We start from the raw sequence: 14,746 nt of genomic DNA on the forward strand, positions 1-14,746 counted from the left end.
GTGATGTATCTGGTATCAAATAGCAATTACTTCACAGCAAAACAATGCCCCAGAAAAACATTTTTATCCTCAAAATACACTACTTTAAGAAGTTACATAGCCCAACTAGCAGGCACCATAGATATGTCATTTCAAACCAAATGTGCACTGAATTGCATAGGTAATGCAAGCAAATCATATTAATGTGTGCTTAAATGGATAATATGTTAATTTCTCTAAATAACTGCCCAATTTACGTATGCAATTGCTACAGTTATGCACAGAAATTATATACAAAGTTGTATGCACAATTTGCAGGCCCATAAGCTCCTCATTGTGTTTAAGTAAACTTGCCTTTTTGCCTGTGATGCTTTCCAATGGGGAGAGCACTTCTGTTAGGAAAGCAAAGTGAACTTTGCAGCTGCTGGGATTTCCCAAGCTCCTGAAAATCTAGCACACCTAGTTTGTTAGCCAAGCAGTCCTGCTTGCTTAAACATTTAGAATGATTTATTTTCTGTGTCAGTTACAGTATCATCATTACTGGGGGATCCAATTGTGCTGAATGTTACGTTAATAAATCATCAAACCCGAAAATCGATACCCCAATGAACTGAATCAAATGAAAGCTCTTCTATTGTTCAGTTCCACACACAAAGTCAAAACCTCTGCTGTCTGAGTTCATAAAACTTCTGTTGGATGGTTAGGTCACAGCCATGCTAAGCATCTCCACAGAATCAATGTCAGACAAACCATGTCAGTTGATGGATTTTTTTACATCAAACTGTCAACTTGTCTGTGGTATTACAATATGATATTAGCTTCCTCCATAGTGACTTAAATTGCTATTTTACTGTAAGGCCAAAAGATCCCAAAGGACCTGTTTACCGCCCGCCCCCCCCCAGTAGTTTCCTAACCTTTTATTCTGATATATGTCAAAAATATAATTGTATCATTGGCCAAATACTGAATATACCATAATTTATATACCTGTAGAAACATACTAGTGATTTGTGCTAGGGCAATTATATACTCCCACTTGATTTACTGGTGTAACATTTTCGCTCTTTCTACATGTATCTGTTTAATTCTGCTATCCCAGAGTCTTGTGTCATAAACTGATGAAACCTCACTATACAAGCTGACATTAGTCTTCCCAATGATGGGGAATTTTATACGATGTACATGCGCACACACACTTTCAGGCACACACATCAATAAGGAGAGAGGAAATCTCTATGCAAACTTAATGATGGCTAGTCTCTCATCTAGAGGGCAATGCCAGGTCTAGCACTAAGGTTAAATGCAAACATATTATCTAAGCAAGAATAAAAGCAGATTACTTCCCTAAAATCATAATGGAGCATTTTCTTTCCTCCCATCATTATAAGCAATTTAGCTGCAGAGCCGTACAGAACATTTTCATCTGTTATTCAAAGAATGCTTGATAATTAGCATGCTCTAAGATAAGTTAGCTGTTACATGAGTGTGTGACAACAAATAATATGAAAACATAATAAAAAATAATCTTTGCTCTGCATTTGTCTGTCTGCAGATGAAGAAATGGAACTATATGAGAGTAGTGATGAGACAGGGATCCTTTCTCCTCTACAGTAGGTTGCTTCGGGCTAGCAGTGACGGAAAGTCGATACATCTGTTGACGGCTGATGTGAAATGAGTTTGGTGGTGGTCAGGCACGTCTTCACATAAATCTTTCATGAGCATTCATGTCACAGACCCTACTACCATGATCAGCATACTTGATGGCAGTCTCAGCAGACCTGCCATGGATTTAATAGATAAGGAGAATAAATCCTACAGCTGATCCAGTGCATCCTGATCAGGGGACAGTAGGGGGATGTCTGCACTACCGCTGTCAAGCCAACGCTTTCATGAGCACTAGGGCCCATATGTGTAAATACATTTGCGTAGCTAACTCCCATTGATCTTGACGTTACGTTCTTTCGAAAAGTAGTCCCACCTCCCACACACAGTCCACCACTCCTTTCCCTCCCCTAGTTATTCCTTCCCAGTAGGGCCTAAATATCCACACACCTCTATCTTTAAGTGATTTATACCTATAAACTATAGCTCCTAGGCAGAGCAGTGGATCCATACTAGAAGAAACTAGAAATTACAAGTAGGAAAATTAATTTTGCCTTTTCGTATGACTCTGAACTTCCTGATTTCAGCTGAGTGTCATAGAGAAAGTACCAAAAAGCTTTTCTTGTGGCATCTCCAACTCAAGTAATATCACAAAGTACGGGCCATGTTATTTTAAAAGCTTTGATTGGGATCTTGGTGTCATTTTGGGATATATAAGAACCATGTTTTCATCTCCTAATGACCTCTACTGAAGTGTCTGCAAAACACTTGGCAATAGCTAGGTTGCTGATATACTGCCTATTTATGATGATTGTCACACTCTTACCTTGTGCCTCTATATCTCTTGTCATAGTCTTGAGATTGTAAATGCTTGGCCTTTTCTCCGTGTGAGTGTACAGTGCCTATATGTGAAGCACTTAGACATTATGTCAATGGATACTATTATAAGAATAAGAACCTCGGTAAATAGGCAGATACAGAGATGGATCAGGTATCATGCATTTGTATGGGAGTGTTGTGTATTTTATAGCACAGCCCACTGCTGATCAGTTATTTCTTGATTTTGTTGGCTGGAATATAAAGAGCATAAAAGCCTAATGCTATTTAAGATTTGCTCAGTAGCAAGTGTACAGCTTACAAGCTTCATAGGGACGAGGACTCCAGAGTGCTTCCAAACTGCACAGGGATAGCCATTAAGAACATAAGAACTGTCACTCCAAATACCACATTCCTATGAAATACCATCTACCCAGGTGTATCTCCCTCCTATCCTGCCACCTCCTATATTGGTTCCTTGCCTTCCACTTCCCCCATTTTGACTTTTGTCACCAGGCTATGGAGTCATTGCAAGATCTGTCTCAGGGCTATATGGACTTGTTAAAGTTCACCCTACCATATGGCTACCAATTCTCACAACATGAATACACTACTATGCTCCTCTGCTTGCACAGTTGACATAACTCAGCACAGAAATGAAGGTCCATGATCCTCTCTCCTATTGCAGGGTGAGATGTGGTGACTTGCACCAGTCAATACAGCTGTCCCTAACACAGTGCAGGGCACTTAGGGTATGTCTAGACAGCAAAAAATAAGACCTGCAGCAGCAAGTCTCAAAGCCCAACTCAGGCTCATGATACTGAGCTAAAAATAGCAGCACAGACCTTTGGGCTCAGACTGGAGCTCAGGCTCTGATACCTGGTGAGGGGGAGGGTCTCAGTGTAAGGGATTGTGTCTTAGGCAGCCTTGCCTAGCAGTCACTGCTGGGCTAGAGTCCACACGTCACAGACGCTAGTCAGTGAGCAGAGGTTGGAGGAATAGCTAAAGCCGGATTCAATAAGCAAGAGTTGGCATCAAAGTCAGGCCAGGATCGGAGACCCGAGATCAGAGGCGGTACCAGGCTAGAGTCAGGAGGCAAGAATTTGGGTCAAAGTCAGGCTGGGATCAGAGGCTGGAGATCAGGAGCCGAGGTGAGGTCTGGAGTCCCAGCAGTCTCAAAGTCTGTGTTGTTACCCAGCCAAGTTCCTGAGGCACCTTCCAGGGTTAAAAAGGGTGGTTGGACAGTCAGAGGGCTTCAGGGTACTGTCACTCTGGCTCCCTTGGGTGGTACTTCCTATGGCACCTATTCTCCTGGGTGGGATTTGCAGCCTCATGGTGGCACTATGGGAACATCAGTCATCCCAGGTTCTGCTCCTCACACATTTATATTCAGAGTCTGAGCTCAAACATCTACACTGCCATTTTGAGCCCAATGTAGTCAGCGGCAGCTCCAGGCACCAGCGCTCCCTGCGAGGGCGGCAGTCAGGCAGCCTTCAGCGGCTTGCCTGTGGGAGAGTCCCACGGATTCGGCGGCAATTCGGCGGCAGGCAAGCCGCCGAAGGCAGCCTGCCTGCAATGCTTGGGGCGGCAAAAAAGCTAGAGCCGCCCCTGAATGTAGTTGACCCGCAGTCTGAGAATTGCTGCTGCAGGGCTTTTTTTGTTTTGGTTTTGCAAAGTAGACATAGCCTTAGAATGCATGCAGAAGAACAAGAGAATGCAATTCTATGGGACACAATACCACACAAAATGGCACATTTATTTAATTATTCCTCATGACTGCTTATTATAGGGTAGCCCTGGCTGAAGCATCTTGGCCTTTGTCTCTGTGGAACTGATTTGGCCACCCCCCAAACTTGGAACATGTTTAGTAACACCAAACAGTGGAATCTTATAACTTTACATACAATGTTGCCACACATATTTTACCATGACAGCAATGTCCAGCAAATTATGAGTTTTCAAATGATACCTCACAGGGCAGTCCACTATTCCGCGCCGCAACTCCCATTGGCCAGGAACAGTGAACTGCAGCCACTGGGAGCTGTGGGCAGCCATTCAAATGTAAACAAACTGTCTGGTGGCCTGCCAGCGGATTACCCTAACAGGCCGCATGTGGCCTGTGGGCCACAGGTTACCCACCACTGCTTTAGGCCTTTAACACTGTGTCTTTGCCCTGATCTATTAGACCAGGGCAAAGATCTATTGACCTAACTATAGAGTTAGGTCAATGCAAGACATTTTATGTTGACCTAACTATGTAAGTGTCTACACTAAAATTTTGCTCCCGCTGATGTAACTCTCCCACTGCACCAATTTAATAACTCCACCTCCACAAGAGGCACAGAGTCAATGTCGATGTAGTTAGTTTGATGCAGTGTAAGTTTAGACACTGTTGCTTACATCAACTGTTGCTGCCTTTGAGAGGCTGTCCCACAATGCCCCATACTGACAGTTCAGTCAGTGCAAGTGGTCCTGGTGATGACACGCACCGCCAATACAAGGAGCAAAGTGTAGACACGCACAAGCGATGCAATTACTGCTGTGGCTGTATGCTGACATAAGTTAGGTCAAATTTTGTAGTGTAGACATGCCCTTTATGTCTTCTTGATGCCAAATCATGAATTACTGTTGTTCCGCTCATCCTAGAGCTCATTTCATCCGGCTTTAGCAAATATACTTGTTTCCCCTAATGTTAATAAAAACTTTAATTTCTTCTGTAAATGATAAGACTTCACTTAAATGGTGCTTTAGAATCATCAGGAACATATACAACTATATTCACTTAGACTTATTTCTAGGGCAACATTTTAACAAATGAATATACAAGAGCACACGGCAATAGCCATTCAAAAGTTTCCTGTCACCATGTAGTAATTGGTGTAATCTGTGTCAAACTATATTAATTCTGTTTTATGTTATTTCTTCTGCATCTATATTGAAACAGCAACAATAGTTGCTTTCTAACCTTTAGCCTGCTGGTATTGAATCACAAGTGAAATTTACCTTCTCACAAATAAACACAATCTAGGCAGGATTTCAGTGTGTCAAATTCCTATTATTCTGCTAACAATGACATCTTCTACATCCATACTGCAGCTAATCCTTTATTTCATGATCACACACAATGATTAAGGCCAGTTGACAGGCCACTGATCTGGGAGCCACTAGAAGTCCTGGGAGTCGTCCTTGGTGAGCCATCCTCATTCCATGGACTGGTCTGGAAGTGAGTAAGGAACAGTGATTCTGCCTCCTTTCAATCTCCTTTTTTTGCATCTTGCTCCCCAACTGGACACATGGGAAATCCATCCTGATATTCAACTAGACTTTCTTTTAATTACTATAAAATGTGTATTCCTCTTCAGAACATCTTAAACAATCCCTCTTCTACCTGTTTTGCATTCTTCAGTGATATGTAAGTGATTATATTTTGTATTTGGTCAAGCTATAATATTTAGGTCTTTTAATTCTTAAAGACAGCCACTTAATCATTTCTGTTGCTCATCTCTGCAGTCCTTTCTAATACACTGACGATGCTCAGCATTGTATGAAAAGTTCTAAGTGAACAAGTGCCCTGTGGAGAGGGACAATCGCCTCCTTGGTGTACCTGCCTTGGGGATACCACACCGGGGTATATTGGTGTAGCTCCAATGAAGTTAGGATAAGAATGAAATCAATGGTGCTACTCCAGTTTACACCAGCTGAAGGTCTGGACTGAGGTGTGGTCTGTCTGCATATGAAGCCCACATCCACACAAGGTTTTTTACTGTCATAGCAAAATATATCCAATTTATGATGTACTGTCATTCCTAGATTTTTTTTCTGGCATCACTGCTTCTTAGTATCTTCCTCTTATTCAACATCTGAATTATTAGTCCCCAGATGTACTAGCTGGAATGGTTCCATGGTCAATCTTATTTCATCTCCAAATTGTAACCTGTCTAGGTCTCCCCGTATTGCTGTTTGCAACATATCTCAGTTTAGACAATCTGGAAATGTAACTTCCAGCTCTTTCATAAAGAAATTAAATAGTAGACACAACACTGATCCCTGCAGCACTCCACCTTACATCATCGCTGTTCCTAGTTCGTTACATTGCTGCTGATCATTATGTTCACTTCCCATACCATCAGCCATCTCCAGTCCACATGACAGAGCCCATAGCGAAGCCAATTTGGATGACCTTTTCTAGCGAGATTTCACAGATACTCTATCAAATGTTTTACCAGAGTCCAGATATATTTTATCCACTGTATTCTTTCCCCCAACTAATTTTGTAATAGCTTTTTGCCTGGCATAACTTGTTTTTCACAGATCCATGCTCTTATTGATCATGGGTTGTTTGGGGTTTTTTCATCCTTATTGTAGACAAATGAATCTTTACACTTGATCACATCTATTGACACTTGAAATATGTGCTAGAAAAGAACCACAAAAGAAATGAGATGAAATAAGACAATAATCTCTTCCAGGCAGCTATCACTGGGGAAAAGGTTGTTTGGGGTCAGATGGAAACCAAGATGTCACTCTCCTTAACCCTCCTAGCCCTTCTTCCTCCTCCCTCCCTGCCATTCCATTCCTCTAGATTTTTGTTCTTTTGTATTTTTTCTGTTCTCCCCTTATTTTAGGAGGGGGAAAATTAATAAAAATATGAATAAAAAAGGTTGTTTGAGAAACCCATTGGGAAATCCATTAAAAAATATGTGGCTTCATGCAAAAGTAAGACATGAATGTAGATCCTGGAAGCATTCTGTGTAAAACTAAGCTGATGTCCCCAGGGAAGTGTATTTGTCCTAAAGGAGTTAAGGTGACATTGCACAGTAAAACTTACACAATTACCATGAGAAGGGATCAAGTAACTGAGAACTTCATCTTGCTTCCACTGACAGAGCAAAAGTCTCCTGGTATTCAATGGGAGTGGGAGCAGGATCTTAGGAAATGGTTCATAGTGACCCATATCCTTCAAATTCCATCTGTCTTACAGGCAGGGAGTTTGTTTTCTGCAGCAACTCAATGTTATGCAATGGAATTCACACCAGAGGGTAGGAAGGCCCCTGCAGGATGGAGGAATTTTGACACTCCCAAACTGGATTGTTAACTGTTGGATGCCAATTCACAATGGTCAAACACACCTGATACTTGTTACTTCTGAGTCCAAGCTCTGCTCATACCATAACACTTGGCATGTGGGTGCTGAAAGAAGGAACCCAAAATATAGATATATGGTAAGTATGAACCTTGTAACCATATGGACACTGTTAAGCTTGAACCTTGTAACTTTCAGAAAGAGCTGCAAGATAAACCTCTTTGCCCTAGCCTACCCACTGGTTACATCCCAGCTTCCTTACTGATTGCTAAATCTTTAGGCAGTAAGGGAGCATGGCATTTGGTCTCTGGTACTCAGCTTTTGAAAGTTTCATCTTAAACCACAGAAGGCATCTAGACACAGTGACTACAGGCACTAATAGGCACTAATATTATTAAAAACATTAAACTATTCAGTAAATGCTTCTAATAGGGCTAGTGTTTAGGCCTTTCAAAATCTATACAGATGGGACTAATATCCTCATTAAAAAAATAAAGAGGATTTTCATGTTAAAAAGTCTGGAACATTTATTTAGCACAGTTTCCCCCTCTCCACAGTACATTACAATTCCAGTATTGATGAAGGTTAGTGTACGTAGCATTTAAAAAAGATGAATATAAGCCATGATTGGTAGCTCATGTTCTGAAGATGCATAGTGTATTCCTTCTTTTATTACAAATAAGGAATAAAAAAATCAGGTTAAGTAGTGGTGAGATTCAAATCCTTGAATACATTTTGAAACTTTTCTTTAGGTGGCTTGTGCAGGTTGACATTTATGCCTTTAAAAGCACAATTATAATCTTTGCTTTGGCTCTTTGAAATAGCCATTTGTATGGTCTAACTTTAAAAAATATACAGCAGTGCCTTTTGTTGCTTTACAAAAAAGCCACCAATTGTCATACTAGCATTATGATGAAAACTAAATGAAGACCAGCCTTGCTATCACTGCCACTGATTTCTGTTTTCATGCCTTTGACAGCTTCAGGTGATGCATAATACTGCAGTTGGAACTGAAGTTCAGACCAAAACAAAAAAAACCCACAGAGCCATAGGACAGCTTGTCAAAGACATTGTATTTACTGTCATTTAAGAAAGCTGTAATATTTAAAATGTCTTGTGTTCTGGCTCTACAATAGTTTAGGGTTTGACTCAAGCCTCAGATTTGGGTTTGGATATAAAACTTTTGGCTGTTTTGATTCAGAGTTTTTGTTTGGTCAGTTCTAAAGATAATGGTTGTTTAAAATTTTTAAGTCAGGAGGTAGGCAAGGATTTCGAACACTTGCAATACTCAGGGTGTTTGAATCTATGGTTTTGGTTTGGAGCCCTCTCTAGAGGCACAGTACACACTCCACTTGAAGTGAAGTGGAGTTACCTCGGGAAGGAATTTCCATCCAAACCTTTAATCAGAATATCAGTCATGTAACTGAATATACAATGTGCTATGTCCATTCACTAGAGGAAAATAGCAAACTCACAGAGGAATAGACAGAATGGCATCTGATATTGGTTCCGGCGAACAGCATTTTACTTTCCTGGCTCCCATTAACACCGTCACTGATATAAGGAGGCAGCACTGTCTGCCCCTCGTTAAACTCTGGGACTCTTGACCCACCAGCCCAAAGCACCAGCTCCCATAACACCCATACCAGCCAGGAGAGCCGATAGCAATGTCCCATAAAAACCCAACTCAATCCCACTTCCTCTCTTCTAGATATGGGAGTCAGCCACAGCATACTTCTCCCTGCCTCTCTGTCAGAGGAGTGTGAAGGTTCATAGGAGACTAAGAGCTGGATAGGTAGGATGAGACACATGGACAGGGAGGACGGAGAAGAGAGGAAGAGACATAGGATGGAAATAATGGAGTGTGATACCTCTGATAAAACAGTGTGAAACAGCTTGGGAATCTTGAGAGGAAAGAGAAAAATCAAGGGCTTTAATAAAACAAATATTGGCTAGTAGCAGGAGCATTCATGCAGCGACATATATGAATACATGTCTGCAGAGCCTTATTCTCCACTTCACTACAGTGATGTAACTCCACAGAAGACAATGGAGTTATTGGTTTATGCTGGTGTAACAGAGTGAAGAATAAGGTCCAAGAGAGTAAAAACACATGCACACACACGGAGCGAATCCAAAGCTGCATCTCTCAAGGAATCATTTAAGAAGTTGCCAGATATAACAGAAACAGAAAGTTACACTAGAACCTTCTGCTGGGAGATAACTACATTTCATTTATTTGCCTAGTTTATTTTCACAATCCCTTTCTTGTGTATCAGTGATGTACAACCACTAAAGTGCAGCAACTGGGGGAGAGGGGAACCCTAGTACACCATTTTAATTATATGGCATCACACAAAAGGAAAAGCAGCTCAGGTTGTGCTGTACATTTTACGAATCCCTTCCATCTTTAAGAACTCCTGCCTTTATCTTTGATAGAATTCACAGAAGTTGATGTTAAAAGGACTAGCTTTCATGAAACTTCACTAAAAAAAGTGTACTATTTTTACTGCAGAGAAGATATAGATTTTTATCTACTGCTCACACAGGCAACTCAGCTACAACTATAAAGCAAAAGCTGTGGGTGGTTTCTAAGTCAGTGCTGTACATTCTGTAGGTTTTTGCAAGGCAAATTGTCAAAGCACACCTGATTCTTTCCTGGTAATCTACAGTAGTCCATAAACTGGGATTCTTGCTGGCCTTTCCCTTCAGTTGATATATGTGCAATTTTTTTCTTTTTAGCTTGCAAAGCAAATTAAAAGAATAGGGGCAAGAGTCTGTTCCAAAGTACACTGAAATGGTGCGTTCACTTCAATGAACTTTGGATAATACAAGCATAGCCCTCTGATAATCACAACTTTCTTCTTACCAGGGCATTTGCATGCAGAGCCCACCGAAAGTGTCAGACATCATTTACATGATAGGTATTACATTGGCAGGGGTGGCTCTAGGGATTTTGCCGCCCCAAGCATGGCAGGCAGGTGGCCTCCAGCGGTTTGCCTGCGGAGGATCCGCTGGTCCCGCGGCTTCGGCGGCACGCCTGCGGGAGGTCCACCGAAGCCGCGGGACCAGTCCCTGTACGTTGGTTAGTTTTTTATGCGTGTTTTCATGTATATTGATCCCGCTACTGCAAGAGATAAAGAAGCCAGGGTAGTACATAGATAAATGGCATTTTGCCATCAATCCCCATCAGGTTTCACTTAGGAGCATGACCATTTCACCATGAGTGCTTGGCCCTAACAAATGACAGAAATGAACTATCACATGTAACAGGAACGTGTTTACAGGACCGGCTCTACAGTTTTCGCCCCCCCAAGCAGCGCGTGGAATTGCCGCCACGGGCGGCAGGGGCAGTCCATGTGCCCTTAGGGCGGCAGGCGCGTTTCCGCGGTGGCGGCAATTTGGCGGCAGCTTTTATGTTTAGCTGAAGACGCCGTGGACAGCTAAATATAGAAGCGGCTGCTGAATTGCCGCCATCACGGAAACGCATGTGCCGCCCAAAGGGCACACGGACTGCCCCCACCGCCCTGGGCGGCAATTCCGCTCGCTGATTGGGGGCAAAACAGCAGGGACTGCCGCCCCTTGAAGATTGCTGCCCCAAGCACCAGCTTTGAATGCTGGTGCCTGGAGCCGGCCCTGCGTGTTTAGCAGAGTATCTGATTTTTGGGGTGGGAACAATCAGAGGGAAAGCAATGACAATCCCACGCTTTGGCCACAATAATTTAATTATAGGGTCAAAGGGAGATGCATAATAATAGAAATGTGTTATTCCATGAAAAAGAAGAACAATGCCTGTTTCAGGAACAGCCGGAGATGGCCTGAACCACAAAGTCTAGATCTGGATCTAGGTCCAGATTTTTTTACAGCATAAAGTATGAAGATGATTAGATACAGTGGCTTGATTCAGCTCATTATAAAGATATGAACCATTTTGCAAACATAAAATATAAATCCATATCTACAAATACACAAATCTGGTAGATTTTTGGATCCAAGATTTAAATTGTTCTCTTGTGGGAGCTAGTGGAAAAGAGATTTAGCCTCAATAGGACTGGCCACCCTACCCTGAAAATGAACCTGACTTGAACCTTCCTTGAAATTTTATTTTCCACGTGCTTTTCACATCTTGGTTCTGCCTATTATAGAAGGAAACACCAGAAATCTCATCAGAATGTTCAGCCTTAATTTTCCTTAATTTCACACAAAACAGCTTTGGATAATTTGGAGAACATTTGGGTACTCACCCACACTTCTGAGTGCCTCTCTAATGAAACAAAGCCTCCAAACTCTGAGGTTTTTCCATCAAATAATTCTAATGAAGGCTGAGGAATACAAAAGATGACTTCTTTGTAAAGTCAGAATCATGAAGTTGAGTGAAAAATGTGTCACTGCAAGGTACTTTCAGCCAGATTATGGCCGGCTCTGCATGGTTATCTAACCATCAGAGGAGTGAGGTTCTGGAATAACTTTCCAAGGGGAGCAGTGAGGGCAAAACACCTGTCTTCAAGACTGAGCTTGATAAATTTATGGGGCAGAGTGGGGGGGTGGTATCATGGGACTGCCTACCATGGCGTGTGGTCCAGTGATGACTGCCATTAACAAAAATCCCCAATGGCTGGAGATGGAGGGCTCTGAGTTACTACAGAGAATTCTTTCCTAGGTATCTGTCTAGTGGGGCTTGCCCACATGCTCAGGATCTAACTGATCGCCATATTTGGGGTTGGGAGTCTAGTGCACCACTCCCTTCAGTACCAGCTGGGAGAACAGAAGGGAGAACATGCTGTAGCCTTTTAAAAGGGAGCACGGGTCTATCTGAAGTACTTATATGGTCTCCATTGCCATAGTAGCTGAACACCTCACACTCTTTAGAGTATTTATCCTCACAGCATTTCTGGGTGTAGGGAAATGGAGGGTATGTGCTTATTATCCCCACTTTACAGCTGGAGAACTGAGGTGGTCATATATGAAGTCTGGAGGGAAGGGAATTGAACCTAGATCTCCTAAATCCTAAACTGGCATCCTAATCATGGGACAAGTCTTCCTCCTAGCCTGATGTCCAGAGTGAGCCAGAATGTCTCTGAGATCTCCTGTTTCTCTGTTACCTCTGGTCACCATACCAGCTATGATTTAAAAGCCCCAATATGGCCTTGTGGTTTTAGCTCTTTTGGGGCATGATTCTGGTGTCAGTTGCTCCAGGAAAAGGTTCAGAGAAGGGTAACTAAAATCATTAGGGGTTTGGAACTGGTCCCATATGAGGAGAGATTAAAGAGGCTAGGACTCTTCAGTTTGGAAAAGAGGAGACTAAGGGGGGATATGATAGAGGTATATAAAATCATGAGTGATGTGGAGAAAGTGGATAAGGAAAAGTTATTTACTTATTCCCATAATACAAGAACTAGTGGCCACCAAATGAAATTAATGGGCAGCAGGTTTAAAACAAATAAAAGGAAGTTCTTCTTCACACAGTGCACAGTCAACTTGTGGAACTCCTTACCTGAGGAGGTTGTGAAGGCTAGGACTATAACAGCGTTTAACAGAGAACTGGATAAATTCATGGAGGTTAAGTCCATTAATGGCTATTAGCCAGGATGGGTAAGGAATAATGTCCCTAGCCTCTGTTTGTCAGATGGTGGAGATGGATGGCAGGAGACAGATCACTTGATCATTGCCTGTTAGGTTCTCTCCCTCTGGTGCACCTGGCATTGGCCACTGTCGGTAGACAGGATACTGGGTTAGATGGACCTTTGGTCTGACCAAGGATAGCCGTTCTTATATTCTTATGTTCTTAAACCAGTGTGATACCAGAATGTAGAGGAAAACAATTTCATTACACAAAGACACACACTTAACTCAGGCTCATAGACACAGTGATTTGAAAAGTATAGGCCTGAGTCTCCACGGTCTTGCATCTCATGTAGTCATTTACACCAGTGCAGAGTCTGTGTAAATGCTGTCATTCTGATGTGGTAGCATTTGAGAAATTCACTTTGCACAGCTGTGCAAGATGTTGGAGATCCACGCCCAACAGGCCTACAGCAGACCTAATAGATCAATAATATGCAGACAGGTAATACAATTGTGTTTTAATAACTTTTTAATTATGTGTTAATTATTTATTCATTACATTGTTTACATCTCATACTTCATCAGAACTCTCAGGTGTCCCTGAATGGAAACTGCAGTTCTCTCAATGTCTTGGAAAGAGTCTTGCAGTGTTACAGTAAGTTTTATTAAATTTAAGCTAGTGATGATGGGAAAACGTTGGTCTGGGCATTGAGCACAGTCACATTTTGTGGGTATACACACCGAAGTGTCCCTTATACCATGGGCTAGGGAGCCTTATATAATTAGTGATGTTCCTAGAGGACACAGTTAAGCCCTACATTTGCCAAAGTAATTTGTTTGTGTGTGGGGAGGCGGAGGACAAAATCTGCCACAGCTGATGAAGCTGGCTCTTTGCCAGGTTTCTGACAAATCTGTGAAAAGAACCACATTTTATATCATAGCAAAAAGCATTTTGCTCTTCCCCCAATCCTGCCTCCTCTCATTCATCTTTGAGGTGAGTAGAAATGTTACAGAAAATTTAAGAATAAGGGAAATAAATTGAAAAGATCCTCCACACCAAAGGCGGTCTTACACCCCCTACTCCTGGGGTAATCCTATGCCAAAAAATTACAAATTCTGCACCAAAAATTAAAAATTCTGCAAACAATATTTTAAAATGCTGAAAAAGTTTGCATATTTTGTCAAAATAACAAATTATAATCACACCAGTTTCAATTATTTTGGTAATTTATTTCGAAGTACCTGTCAGCACTTCTGTCTATAACAATACATACAAAAAAAAGATTCAAGTAATTTTTTTGGACAGATTCCTTACTAGGCATATTAATACATAACTTTGAATAATTAATTTAAATTACAATACCAAAACGTATTTCCCACACCCATCAGAAGCAGTTCAAAGTCCTGGGGGAGTCAGGGGTAACAGAGGAGCTGAAGGAGCCTGAGAGTGAACCTGGCGGATTGTTAGGTGCGGGTGGGAGAAGTATTATAACAGGTTTTTTTGGGGGGGGGATTGTTAGGGACTTGGGGAGCCTCCCCCATGCAGACTCTGGCTGACCCCAAGCCTCTTCTATTAAGTTAGGCACATCTTCCCTGTCCCTGTATCCCCCATCCCCATGTGTCCCTGCAGTCCCCAAACCGCTCTCCCTTTGTGGCCCTGCAGCTCCCCTTCCATTCAGCCCCTGGCTCAGTGCTGTCACC

The sequence above is a fragment of the Mauremys mutica genome, chromosome 1, assembly GCF_020497125.1.
Source record: "Mauremys mutica isolate MM-2020 ecotype Southern chromosome 1, ASM2049712v1, whole genome shotgun sequence".
Lineage (NCBI taxonomy): Eukaryota > Metazoa > Chordata > Testudines > Geoemydidae > Mauremys > Mauremys mutica.